Source organism: Crinia signifera, chromosome 6, assembly GCF_055691185.1.
Source record: "Crinia signifera chromosome 6, ASM5569118v1, whole genome shotgun sequence".
NCBI classification, from domain to species: Eukaryota; Metazoa; Chordata; class Amphibia; order Anura; family Myobatrachidae; genus Crinia; species Crinia signifera.
In genome coordinates this window covers 56,001,062-56,013,842 of record NC_139222.1, presented here as the reverse complement: position 1 = coordinate 56,013,842, position 12,781 = coordinate 56,001,062, and positions in this window count along the sequence as shown.

Genomic DNA, 12,781 nt, shown 5'->3' with positions numbered 1-12,781 from the left:
CAGGTTATTGGGGAAGTAAGTCCTGATATTTTTGGAGGTTGCAGGGGCCACTAGACCATTCAAAATAGGCACGCTTTAGCATATGCAGTTAGGCCCCGTAGGAGGATTTTAGCTAAAAAGTGCTCCAAACACTCAAATGGCTAGTATCTGGGAAGGAAAAACATGGGAAACATGACTTAGACACCAAATGATACACTGTATGCCATGTTTCCAAATTTTTATGCACAGTGGTTACAGCATGAAGCGAATGCATGTGAAAATACAAAGGTGCATTGCATTAAACAAGTCCAATGAGCGTCCCTAAATGGCCGGCCTGCCTGCTTTCATCCATCAATTGTTCTAAATTTTTCATTACCCAATGAGCTGAGGTGGAGTCTTAGCCAGTGGTACCATCAGGGAGGTGTGTAAAGCACTTTAGGCTAGACAGCCAATCAGCTGCCAGCTTCCATCTGTCAATCAAATACAGCAGCCAATCAGAAAGCTGCCCATTGATTAGAGGGCCCTTTATGACATCACAGACAGACCCTCAGAACTATCTGTGCATGTCTAATGGCTGGCTGTCAGTTGGGCGGGTGGGTGGCAGAGGGAGGGGATGTCTGTCTCGTTTCTCCTGAAAATTGCGGTTTTTCTGCGTTTACGGGAAAAGTTTAGGTCCGACGCGCAAAAGTGGGGTATCGTAGAAATCACCTTTTAAAGACGCACATTTCTGGCCCCCCAAATATGGGCATTTCAAATGAGAAATGAGTCCAATGAACAAAATAGGTTGAATAAGTATGTATTTCAGGGGTGAGTTAGCAGGTTATTGTGGAAGTAAGTCCTAATATTTTTGGAGGTTGCAGGGGCAACTACACCATTCAAAAAAAGGAAGGCTTTAGCATATGCAGTTAGGCCCCGTAGGATGATTTTAGCTAAAAAGTGCCCCAAACACTCAAACGGGCTTGTATCTGGGAAGGGAAAATATGGGAAACATGACTTAGACACCAAATGATACACTGTATGCCATGTTTCCAAATTTTTATGCACAGTGGTTATAGCATGAAGCGAATGCATGTGAAAATACAAAGGTGCATTGCATTAAACAAGTCCAATGAGCGTCCCAAAATGGCCGGCCTGCCTGCTTTCATCCATCAATTGTTCTATATTTTTCATTACCCAATGAGCTGAGGTGGAGTCTTAGCCAGTGGTATCATCAGGGAGGTGTGTAAAGCACTTTAGGCTAGACAGCCAATCAGCTGCCAGCTTCCATCTGTCAATCAAATACAGCAGCCAATCAGAAAGCTGCCCATTGATTAGAGGGCCCTTTATGACATCACAGACAGACCCTCAGAACTATCTGTGCATGTCTAATGGCTGGCTGTCAGTTGGGCGGGTGGGTGGCAGAGGGAGGGGATGTCTGTCTCGTCGCTCCTGAAAATTGCGTTTTTTCTGCGTTTACGGGAAAAGTTGAGGTCCGACGCGCAAAAGTGGGGTATCGTAGAAATCACCTTTTAAAGACGCACATTTCTGGCCCCCCAAATATGGGCATTTCAAATGAGAAATGAGTCCAATGAACAAAATAGGTTGAATAAGTATGTATTTCAGGGGTGAGTTAGCAGGTTATTGTGGAAGTAAGTCCTAATATTTTTGGAGGTTGCAGGGGCAACTACACCATTCAAAAAAAGGAAGGCTTTAGCATATGCAGTTAGGCCCCGTAGGATGATTTTAGCTAAAAAGTGCCCCAAACACTCAAACGGGCTTGTATCTGGGAAGGGAAAATATGGGAAACATGACTTAGACACCAAATGATACACTGTATGCCATGTTTCCAAATTTTTATGCACAGTGGTTACAGCATGAAGCGAATGCATGTGAAAATACAAAGGTGCATTGCATTAAACAAGTCCAATGAGCGTCCCAAAATGGCCGGCCTGCCTGCTTTCATCCATCAATTGTTCTAAATTTTTCATTACCCAATGAGCTGAGGTGGAGTCTTAGCCAGTGGTACCATCAGGGAGGTGTGTAAAGCACTTTAGGCTAGACAGCCAATCAGCTGCCAGCTTCCATCTGTCAATCAAATACAGCAGCCAATTTGAAAGCTGCCCATTGATCAGCAGGCCCTTTATGACATCACAGACAGACCCTCAGAACTATCTGTGCATGTCTAATGGCTGGCTGTAAGTTGGGCGGGTGGGTGGCAGAGGGAGGGGATGTCTGTCTCGTTTCTCCTGAAAATTGCGTTTTTTCTGCGTTTACGGGAAAAGTTGAGGTCCGACGCGCAAAAGTGGGGTATCGTAAAAATCACCTTTTAAAGACGCACATTTATGGCCCCCCAAAAATGGGCATTTCAAATTAGAAATGAGTCCAATGAACAAAATAGGGTGATTAAGTATGTATTTCAGGGGTGAGTTAGCAGGTTATTGGGGAAGTAAGTCCTGAAATTTTTGGAGGTTGCAGGGGCCACTACACCATTCAAAATAGGCAGGCTTTACCATATGCAGTTAGGCCCCGTAGGATGATTTTAGCTAAAAAGTGCCCCAATCACTCAAACGGGCTTGTATCTGGAAAGGGAAAATATGGGAAACATGACTTAGACACCAAATGATACACTGTATGCCATGTTTCCAAATTTTTATGCACAGTGGTTACAGCATTAAGCGAATGCATGTGAATATACAAAGGTGCATTGCATTAAACAAGTCCAATGAGCGTCCCAAAATGGCCGGCCTGCCTGCTTTCATCCATCAATTGTTCTAAATTTTTCATTACCCAATGAGCTGAGGTGGAGTCTTAGCCAGTGGTACCATCGGGGAGGTGTGTAAAGCACTTTAGGCTAGACAGCCAATCAGCTGCCAGCTTCCATCTGTCAATCAAATACAGCAGCCAATCAGAAAGCTGCCCATTGATCAGCAGGCCCTTTATGACATCACAGACAGACCCTCAGAACTATCTGTGCATGTCTAATGGCTGGCTGTCAGTTGGGCGGGTGGGTGGCAGAGGGAGGGGATGTCTGTCTCGTTTCTCCTGAAAATTGCGGTTTTTCTGCGTTTACGGGAAAAGTTGAGGTCCGACGCGCAAAAGTGGGGTATCGTAGAAATCACCTTTTAAAGACGCACATTTCTGGCCCCCCAAAAACTGGCATTTTAAATGAGAAATGAGTCCAATTAACAAAATAGGGTGAATAAGTATGTATTTCAGGGGTGAGTTAGCAGGTTATTGGGGAAGTAAGTCCTGATATTTTTGGAGGTTGCAGGGGCCACTAGACCATTCAAAATAGGCAGGCTTTAGCATATGCAGTTAGGCCCCGTAGGATGATTTGGTACTCTTTACCTAGAAGGGCGCCAGCGATTGAAATCGCGGTCGTCGGGGGTAAAAATCGCGGTCATCGCGGTCATCGCGGGCATCGCGGGTAAATCGGGATGGTCGCGATGCCCGCGATGACCGCGATCACCGCGATTTTCCCATAGGGAACAATGTTAAAACGGCAGATTGTCCGCGATTTTACTGTTAAATGCCTCAATGGACCCGATTTGGGGCCAAATAGGCCAAATTAACCCTTAAATGTCCCCCCAAATTTTTAACGCCACCCCACGATCCACGCCAACCCGAAGCGTGGCGAGCGCAGCGAGCCCACGAGGGGTGGCGGTACGCGTCCTCCGACCTTTTCATGCCCTACTATCCACTAGGGCGTGGTGTGAGAATATAATAGTGTGGCGAGCGCAGCGAGCCACCGAGCCCGAAGCGTGGCGAGCGCAGCAAACCCCGCGAGGGGACGCGGATACCTTCACAGGTAGACGCGTCCCCTCGCGGGCTTTACAGGTGTCCGCCTCGCCACGGACACCTGTGAAGCCCGCGAGGGGACGCGCATAACTGTGAAGGTATCCGCGTCCCCTCGCGGGGCTCGCTGCGCTCGCCACGCTTCGGGCGCGGTGGCTCGCTTCGCTCGCCACACTATTATATTCTCACACCACGCCCTAGTGGATAGTAGGGCATGAAAAGGTCGGAGGATGCGTACCGCCGCCCCTCGCGGGCTCGCTGCGCTCGCCACGCTTCGGGTTGACGTGGATCGTGGGGTGGCGTTAAAAATTTGGGGGGACATTTAAGGGATAATGGGCTCTGTGGCCCATTTAACATTGATTCCTATGGCCAAATCGGGTGGATTGAGCCATTTAACAGTAAAATCGGGTCCATCGCGCCTTTTAACATTGATTCCTATGGGAAATCGGGAGCATCACGTCGCGGGCATCGCGGGTACATTTATGGCCGGCCGCGACGCGACCGACACGATTTCCATGTTTAACATTGGTTTCAATGGGAAATCGCGGGCATCGCGTCGGTCGCATCGCGGCCATACATAAATGTACCCGCGATGCCCGCGACGGGCGCCCTTCTAGGTAAAGAGTACATGATTTTAGCTAAAAAGTGCCCCAAACACTCAAATGGCTAGTACTGTATCTGGGAAGGAAAAACATGGGAAACATGACTTAGACACCAAATGATACACTGTATGCCATGTTTCCAAATTTTTATGCACAGTGGTTACAGCATGAAGCGAATGCATGTGAAAATACAAAGGTGCATTGCATGAAACAAGTCCAATGAGCGTCCCAAAATGGCCGGCCTGCCTGCTTTCATCCATCAATTGTTCTAAATTTTTCATTACCCAATGAGCTGAGGTGGAGTCTTAGCCAGTGGTACCATCAGGGAGGTGTGTAAAGCACTTTAGGCTAGACAGCCAATCAGCTGCCAGCTTCCATCTGTCAATCAAATACAGCAGCCAATCAGAAAGCTGCCCATTGATCAGCAGGCACTTTATGACATCACAGACAGACCCTCAGAACTATCTGTGCATGTCTAATGGCTGGCTTTCAGTTGGGCGGGTGGGTGGCAGAGGGAGGGGATCAGTGGCGTAACTTCAAATCTTGAGCCCCCCCGCCAAAAGTTTCCTTGCGCCCCCCCCCCGGCCGCCCACCAGCCCGCTCGCCCACCAGCCATACTTACATACATAGGAGTCCGGCTGTCAGCGATGCGGGCAGCGGGTGGGAGCCGGGCTGTCATCGGTGCGGGTGGGAGCTGGGATGCCTGTCAGCGCTGCGGTGGTCCCGGCTCCCGTCCTGGCTTCATTCTGATATGAAGAACGGACCATAACAAAATGTCTGCCCCCATACAGCAGACAGTTTCAGAGAACTGTCGCTGTATGGGGGCGGACATTTTATAGTGGTCCGTCTCCATAGGCTCAGAATGAAGCCAGGTCGGGAGCCGGGACCACCGCAGCGCTGACAGGTAAAGCTGCGGTGCATATGGGGGAGGCGGGGGAGCAGGCAGGCATTACAATAGCACCGCAGCCACCCGGCACCCGCACTTACACTGCGCCTCCCCGCGACCGCGGGGGCTGCGGTGCTATTGTTACGCCACTGGAGGGGATGTCTGTCTCGTTTCTCCTGAAAATTGCGGTTTTTCTGCGTTTACGGGAAAAGTTGAGATCCGACGGGCAAAAGTGGGGTATCGTAGAAATCACCTTTTAAAGACGCACATTTCTGGCTCCCCAAAAATGGGCATTTCAAATGAGAAATTAGTCCAATGAACAAAATAGGGTGAATAAGTATGTATTTCAGGGGTGAGTTAGCAGGTTATTGGGGAAGTAAGTCCTGATATTTTTGGAGGTTGCAGGGGCCACTACACCATTCAAAATAGGCAGGCTTTAGCATATGCAGTTAGGCCCTGTAGGATGATTTTAGCTAAAAAGTGTCCCAAACGGGCTTGTATCTGGGAAGGGAAAATATGGGAAACATGACTTAGACACCAAATGATACACTGTATGCCATGTTTCCAAATTTTTATGCACAGTGGTTACAGCATGAAGCAAATGCATGTGAATATACAAAGGTGCATTGCATTAAACAAGTCCACTGAGCGTCCCAAAATGGCCGGCCTGCCTGCTTTCATCCATCAATTGTTCTAAATTTTTCATTACCCAATGAGCTGAGGTGGAGTCTTAGCCAGTGGTACCATCAGGGAGGTGTGTAAAGCACTTTAGGCTAGACAGCCAATCAGCTGCCAGCTTCCATCTGTCAATCAAATACAGCAGCCAATCAGAAAGCTGCCCATTGATCAGCAGGCCCTTTATGACATCACAGACAGACCCTCAGAACTATCTGTGCATGTCTAATGGCTGGCTTTCAGTTGGGCGGGTGGGTGGCAGAGGGAGGGGATGTCTGTCTCGTTTCTCCTGAAAATTGCGGTTTTTCTGCGTTTACGGGAAAAGTTGAGATCCGACGGGCAAAAGTGGGGTATCGTAGAAATCACTTTTTAAAGACGCACATTTCTGGATCCCCAAAAATGGGCATTTCAAATGAGAAATTAGTCCAATGAACAAAATAGGGTGAATAAGTATGTATTTCAGGGGTGAGTTAGCAGGTTATTGGGGAAGTAAGTCCTGATATTTTTGGAGGTTGCAGGGGCCACTACACCATTCAAAATAGGCAGGCTTTAGCATATGCAGTTAGGCCCTGTAGGATGATTTTAGCTAAAAAGTGTCCCAAACGGGCTTGTATCTGGGAAGGGAAAATATGGGAAACATGACTTAGACACCAAATGATACACTGTATGCCATGTTTCCAAATTTTTATGCACAGTGGTTACAGCATGAAGCAAATGCATGTGAATATACAAAGGTGCATTGCATTAAACAAGTCCACTGAGCGTCCCAAAATGGCCGGCCTGCCTGCTTTCATCCATCAATTGTTCTAAATTTTTCATTACCCAATGAGCTGAGGTGGAGTCTTAGCCAGTGGTACCATCAGGGAGGTGTGTAAAGCACTTTAGGCTAGACAGCCAATCAGCTGCCAGCTTCCATCTGTCAATCAAATACAGCAGCCAATCAGAAAGCTGCCCATTGATCAGCAGGCCCCTTATGACATCACAGACAGACCCTCAGAACTATCTGTGCATGTCTAATGGCTGGCTGTCAGTTGGGCGGGTGGGTGGCAGAGGGAGGGGATGTCTGTCTCGTTTCTCCTGAAAATTGCGTTTTTTCTGCGTTTACGGGAAAATTTGAGGTCCGACGCGCAAAAGTGGGGTATCGTAGAAATCACCTTTTAAAGACGCACATTTCTGGCCCCCCAAAAATGGGCATTTCAAATGAGAAATGAGTCCAATTAACAAAAAAGGGTGAATAAGTATGTATTTCAGGGGTGAGTTAGCAGGTTATTGGGGAAGTAAGTCCTGATATTTTTGGAGGTTGCAGGGGCCACTAGACCATTCAAAATAGGCAGGCTTTAGCATATGCAGTTAGGCCCCGTAGGATGATTTTAGCTAAAAAGTGCCCCAAACACTCAAACGGGCTTGTATCTGGAAAGGGAAAATATGGAAAACATGACTTAGACACCAAATGATACACTGTATGCCATGTTTCCAAATTTTTATGCACAGTGGTTACAGCATTAAGCGAATGCATGTGAATATACAAAGGTGCATTGCATTAAACAAGTCCAATGAGCGTCCCAAAATGTCCGGCCTGTCTGCTTTCATCCATCAATTGTTCTAAATTTTTCATTACCCAATGAGCTGAGGTGGAGTCTTAGCCAGTGGTACCATCAGGGAGGTGTGTAAAGCACTTTAGGCTAGACAGCCAATCAGCTGCCAGCTTCCATCTGTCAATCAAATACAGCAGCCAATCAGAAAGCTGCCCATTGATCAGCAGGCCCTTTATGACATCACAGACAGACCCTCAGAACTATCTGTGCATGTCTAATGGCTGGCTGTCAGTTGGGCGGGTGGGTGGCAGAGGGAGGGGATGTCTGTCTCGTTTCTCCTGAAAATTGCGTTTTTTCTGCGTTTACAGGAAAAGTTGAGGTCCGACGCGCAAAAGTGGGGTATCGTAGAAATCACCTTTTAAAGACGCACATTTCTGGCCCCCCAAAAATGGGCATTTCAAATGAGAAATGAGTCCAATTAACAAAATAGGGTGAATAAGTATGTATTTCAGGGGTGAGTTAGCAGGTTATTGAGGAAGTAAGTCCTGATATTTTTGGAGGTTGCAGGGGCCACTAGACCATTCAAAATAGGCAGTTAGCATATGCAGTTAGGCCCCGTAGGATGATTTTAGCTAAAAAGTGCCCCAAACACTCAAACGGGCTTGTATCTGGAAAGGGAAAATATGGGAAACATGACTTAGACACCAAATGATACACTGTATGCCATGTTTCCAAATTTTTATGCACAGTGGTTACAGCATTAAGCGAATGCATGTGAATATACAGAGGTGCATTGCATTAAACAAGTCCAATGAGCGTCCCAAAATGGCCTGCCTGCCTGCTTTCATCCATCAATTGTTCTAAATTTTTCATTACCCAATGAGCTGAGGTGGAGTCTTAGCCAGTGGTACCATCAGGGAGGTGTGTAAAGCACTTTAGGCTAGACAGCCAATCAGCTGCCAGCTTCCATCTGTCAATCAAATACAGCAGCCAATCAGAAAGCTGCCCATTGATCAGCAGGCCCTTTATGACATCACAGACAGACCCTCAGAACTATCTGTGCATGTCTCAGAGCCGGCCCTAGCCTAAATGATGCCCTAGGCAAGATTTTGGCTGGTGCCCCCTAGCACCGCCACTAGTTCCGCCTCTGACACTGCTCCCCTTTCCCAGCACCATCAACCCTCATCATAGCAGTCATCATTTTGGTGCTCCTACCTGCAATATTTTAAATAGAAACAGTGCACACATTTGGTGCGCAGCCCAAATAGGGGTGCGTTCTTGCTGGGAAGGGGCATGGCCACACAATTTTACCCCAAATTCAAATTATGCCACACAGTAGTGCAACTTTATTCACATTATATCATGTGAGAGTGTCCCTTATTCATGTTACATCACATTGTAGTACCACTTTACCTTATATACATTACTCATCAAATTATACCCTTAGAAAAAAATCCTGAGAAAATATTGTATTTTAACCACCTCCATGGCCACACTGCAACCCAGCACAAAGCAGTGTGTGCTGGGCAGAGGAGAAGAGCTGCAGCTGCTGCTGTCACTTAAGGGGAGGGGGCCCAGGGCCCCCACTGGGCCCTCCCATCAGGCTTTGGCCTGGGTAATTTGTACCCCCTACCCCTTTCTCTCGGCACCCCTGATAATACCACACAGTAATGCCCCTTACACGACACACATTATTTATGTCCTTATAACCGTAATGCCCCTTACACATTATGCCAACCTTTATTAATGCCCTTCATACACATGACACACATAATGCCCCTTACACATATGTTTCACATTATTAATGCCCTTATACACATGACACACAAAATGCCCATTACACATGTCGCACATTATTAATGCCCTTATACACATGACACACATAATGCTTGTTACACATATGTCGCACATTATTAATGCATTTATACATGACACACATAATGCCCCTTACACATATGCCGAACAATATTGCACAACCAACCCACCCGCAGACCGCACTCGCACAGCCGCTAATACTGTGACCTCTGCCTCTGCTTGGATTCAGATGTTTCCTCATACATCTTGTCTCAATAGGCCATGCAGCTCCTGGCCCTTCTGCTAACGTTGGGTGCCTTTTTTGATGAAAATTCGTCTTATTTGCATTGTTATGACCAGCACACACAAGGAGCTTCCGATGATTAAAATGATATGCGGCATGCCTATGTTTTGTGTGCGACTGTGGCTGTACCTGCATACGGAATGCTATGTTACAGTGATTTCCATGAATACACTATTTCATATGCAGATACAGCCTCACTCACACAGAATATAGGCATGCTGCATATCATTTTAATCAGCAGAAGCTGCTGATGCCCCTAGGAATTCCAAATGCCCTAGGCAATTGCCTAGTGTGCCTATGCCTAAGGCCGGCCCTGGCATGTCTAATGGCTGGCTTTCAGTTGGGCGGGTGGGTGGCAGAGGGAGGGGATGTCTGTCTCGTTTCTCCTGAAAATTGCGGTTTTTCTGCGTTTACGGGAAAAGTTGAGGTCCGACGCGCAAAAGTGGGGTATCGTAGAAATCAACTTTTAAAGACGCACATTTCTGGCTCACCAAAAATGGGCATTTCAAATGAGAAATGAGTCCAATGAACAAAATAGGGTGAATAAGTATGTATTTCAGGGGTGAGTTAGCAGGTTATTGGGGAAGTAAGTCCTGATATTTTTGGAGGTTGCAGGGGCCACTACACCATTCAAAATAGGCAGGTTTTAGCATATGCAGTTAGGCCCTGTAGGATTATTTTAGCTAAAAAGTGCCCCAAACACTCAAACGGGCTTGTATCTGGGAAGGGAAAATATGGGAAACATGCCTTAGACACCAAATGATACACTGTATGACATGTTTCCAAATTTTTATGCACATTGGTTACAGCATGAAGCAAATGCATGTGAATATACAAAGGTGCATTGCATTAAACAAGTCCACTGAGCGTCCCAAAATGGCCGGCCTGCCTGCTTTCATCCATCAATTGTTCTAAATTTTTCATTACCCAATGAGCTGAGGTGGAGTCTTAGCCAGTGGTACCATCAGGGAGGTGTGTAAAGCACTTTAGTCTAGACAGCCAATCAGCTGCCAGCTTCCATCTGTCAATCAAATACAGCAGCCAATTTGAAAGCTGCCCATTGATCAGCAGGCCCTTTATGACATCACAGACAGACCCTCAGAACTATCTGTGCATGTCTAATGGCTGGCTGTCAGTTGGGCGGGTGGGTGGCAGAGGGAGGGGATGTCTGTCTCGTTTCTCCTGAAAATTGCGGTTTTTCTGCGTTTACGGGAAAAGTTGAGGTCTGACGCGCAAAAGTGGGGTATCGTAGAAATCACCTTTTAAAGACGCACATTTCTGGCCCCCCAAAAATGGGCATTTCAAATGAGAAATGAGTCCAATTAACAAAATAGGGTGAATAAGTATGTATTTCAGGGGTGAGTTAGCAGGTTATTGGGGAAGTAAGTCCTGATATTTTTGGAGGTTGCAGGGGCCACTAGACCATTCAAAATAGGCAGGCTTTAGCATATGCAGTTAGGCCCCGTAGGATGATTTTAGCTAAAAAGTGCCCCAAACACTCAAACGGGCTTGTATCTGGAAAGGGAAAATATGGGAAACATGACTTAGACACCAAATGATACACTGTATGCCATGTTTCCAAATTTTTATGCACAGTGGTTACAGCATTAAGCGAATGCATGTGAATATACAAAGGTGCATTGCATTAAACAAGTCCAATGAGCGTCCCAAAATGGCCGGCCTGCCTGCTTTCATCCATCAATTGTTCTAAATTTTTCATTACCCAATGAGCTGAGGTGGAGTCTTAGCCAGTGGTACCATCAGGGAGGTGTGTAAAGCACTTTAGGCTAGACAGCCAATCAGCTGCCAGCTTCCATCTGTCAATCAAATACAGCAGCCAATTTGAAAGCTGCCCATTGATCAGCCGGCCCTTTATGACATCACAGACAGACCCTCAGAACTATCTGTGCATGTCTAATGGCTGGCTGTCAGTTGGGCGGGTGGGTGGCAGAGGGTGGGGATGTCTGTCTCGTTTCTCCTGAAAATTGCGTTTTTTCTGCGTTTACGGGAAAAGTTGAGATCCGACGCGCAAAAGTGGGGTATCGTAGAAATCACCTTTTAAAGACGCACATTTCTGGCTCCCCAAAAATGGGCATTGCAAATGAGAAATTAGTCCAATGAACAAAATAGGGTGAATAAGTATGTATTTCAGGGGTGAGTTAGCAGGTTATTGGGGAAGTAAGTCCTGATATTTTTGGAGGTTGCAGTGGCCACTACACCATTCAAAATAGGCAGGCTTTAGCATATGCAGTTAGGCCCTGTAGGATGATTTTAGCTAAAAAGTGTCCCAAACACTCAAACGGGCTTGTATCTGGGAAGGGAAAATATGGGAAACATGACTTAGACACCAAATGATACAATGTATGCCATGTTTCCAAATTTTTATGCACAGTGGTTACAGCATGAAGCGAATGCATGTGAATATACAAAGGTGCATTGCATTAAACAAGTCCAATGAGCGTCCCAAAATGGCCGGCCTGCCTGCTTTCATCCATTAATTGTTCTAAATTTTTCATTACCCAATGAGCTGAGGTGGAGTCTTAGCCAGTGGTACCATCAGGGAGGTGTGTAAAGCACTTTAGGCTAGACAGCCAATCAGCTGCCAGCTTCCATCTGTCAAGCAAATACAGCAGCCAATCAGAAAGCTGCCCATTGATCAGCAGGCCCTTTATGACATCACAGACAGACCCTCAGAACTATCTGTGCATGTCTAATGGCTGGCTGTCAGTTGGGCGGGTGGGTGGCAGAGGGAGGGGATGTCTGTCTCGTTTCTCCTGAAAATTGCGGTTTTTCTGCGTTTACGGGAAAAGTTGAGGTCCGACGCGCAAAAGTGGGGTATCGTAGAAATCACCTTTTAAAGACGCACATTTCTGGCTCCCCAAAAATGGGCATTTCAAATGAGAAATGAGTCCAATGAACAAAATAGGGTGAATACGTATGTATTTCAGGGGTGAGTTAGCAGGTTATTGGGGAAGTAAGTCCTGATATTTTTGGAGGTTGCAGGGGCCACTACACCATTCAAAATAGGCAGGCTTTTGCATATGCAGTTAGGCCCTGTAGGATGATTTTAGCTAAAAAGTGCCCCAAACACTCAAACGCGCTTGTATCTGGGAAGGGAAAATATGGGAAACATGACTTAGACACCAAATGATACACTGTATGCCATGTTTCCAAATTTTTATGCACAGTGGTTACAGCATGAAGCGAATGCATGTGAATATACAAAGGTGCA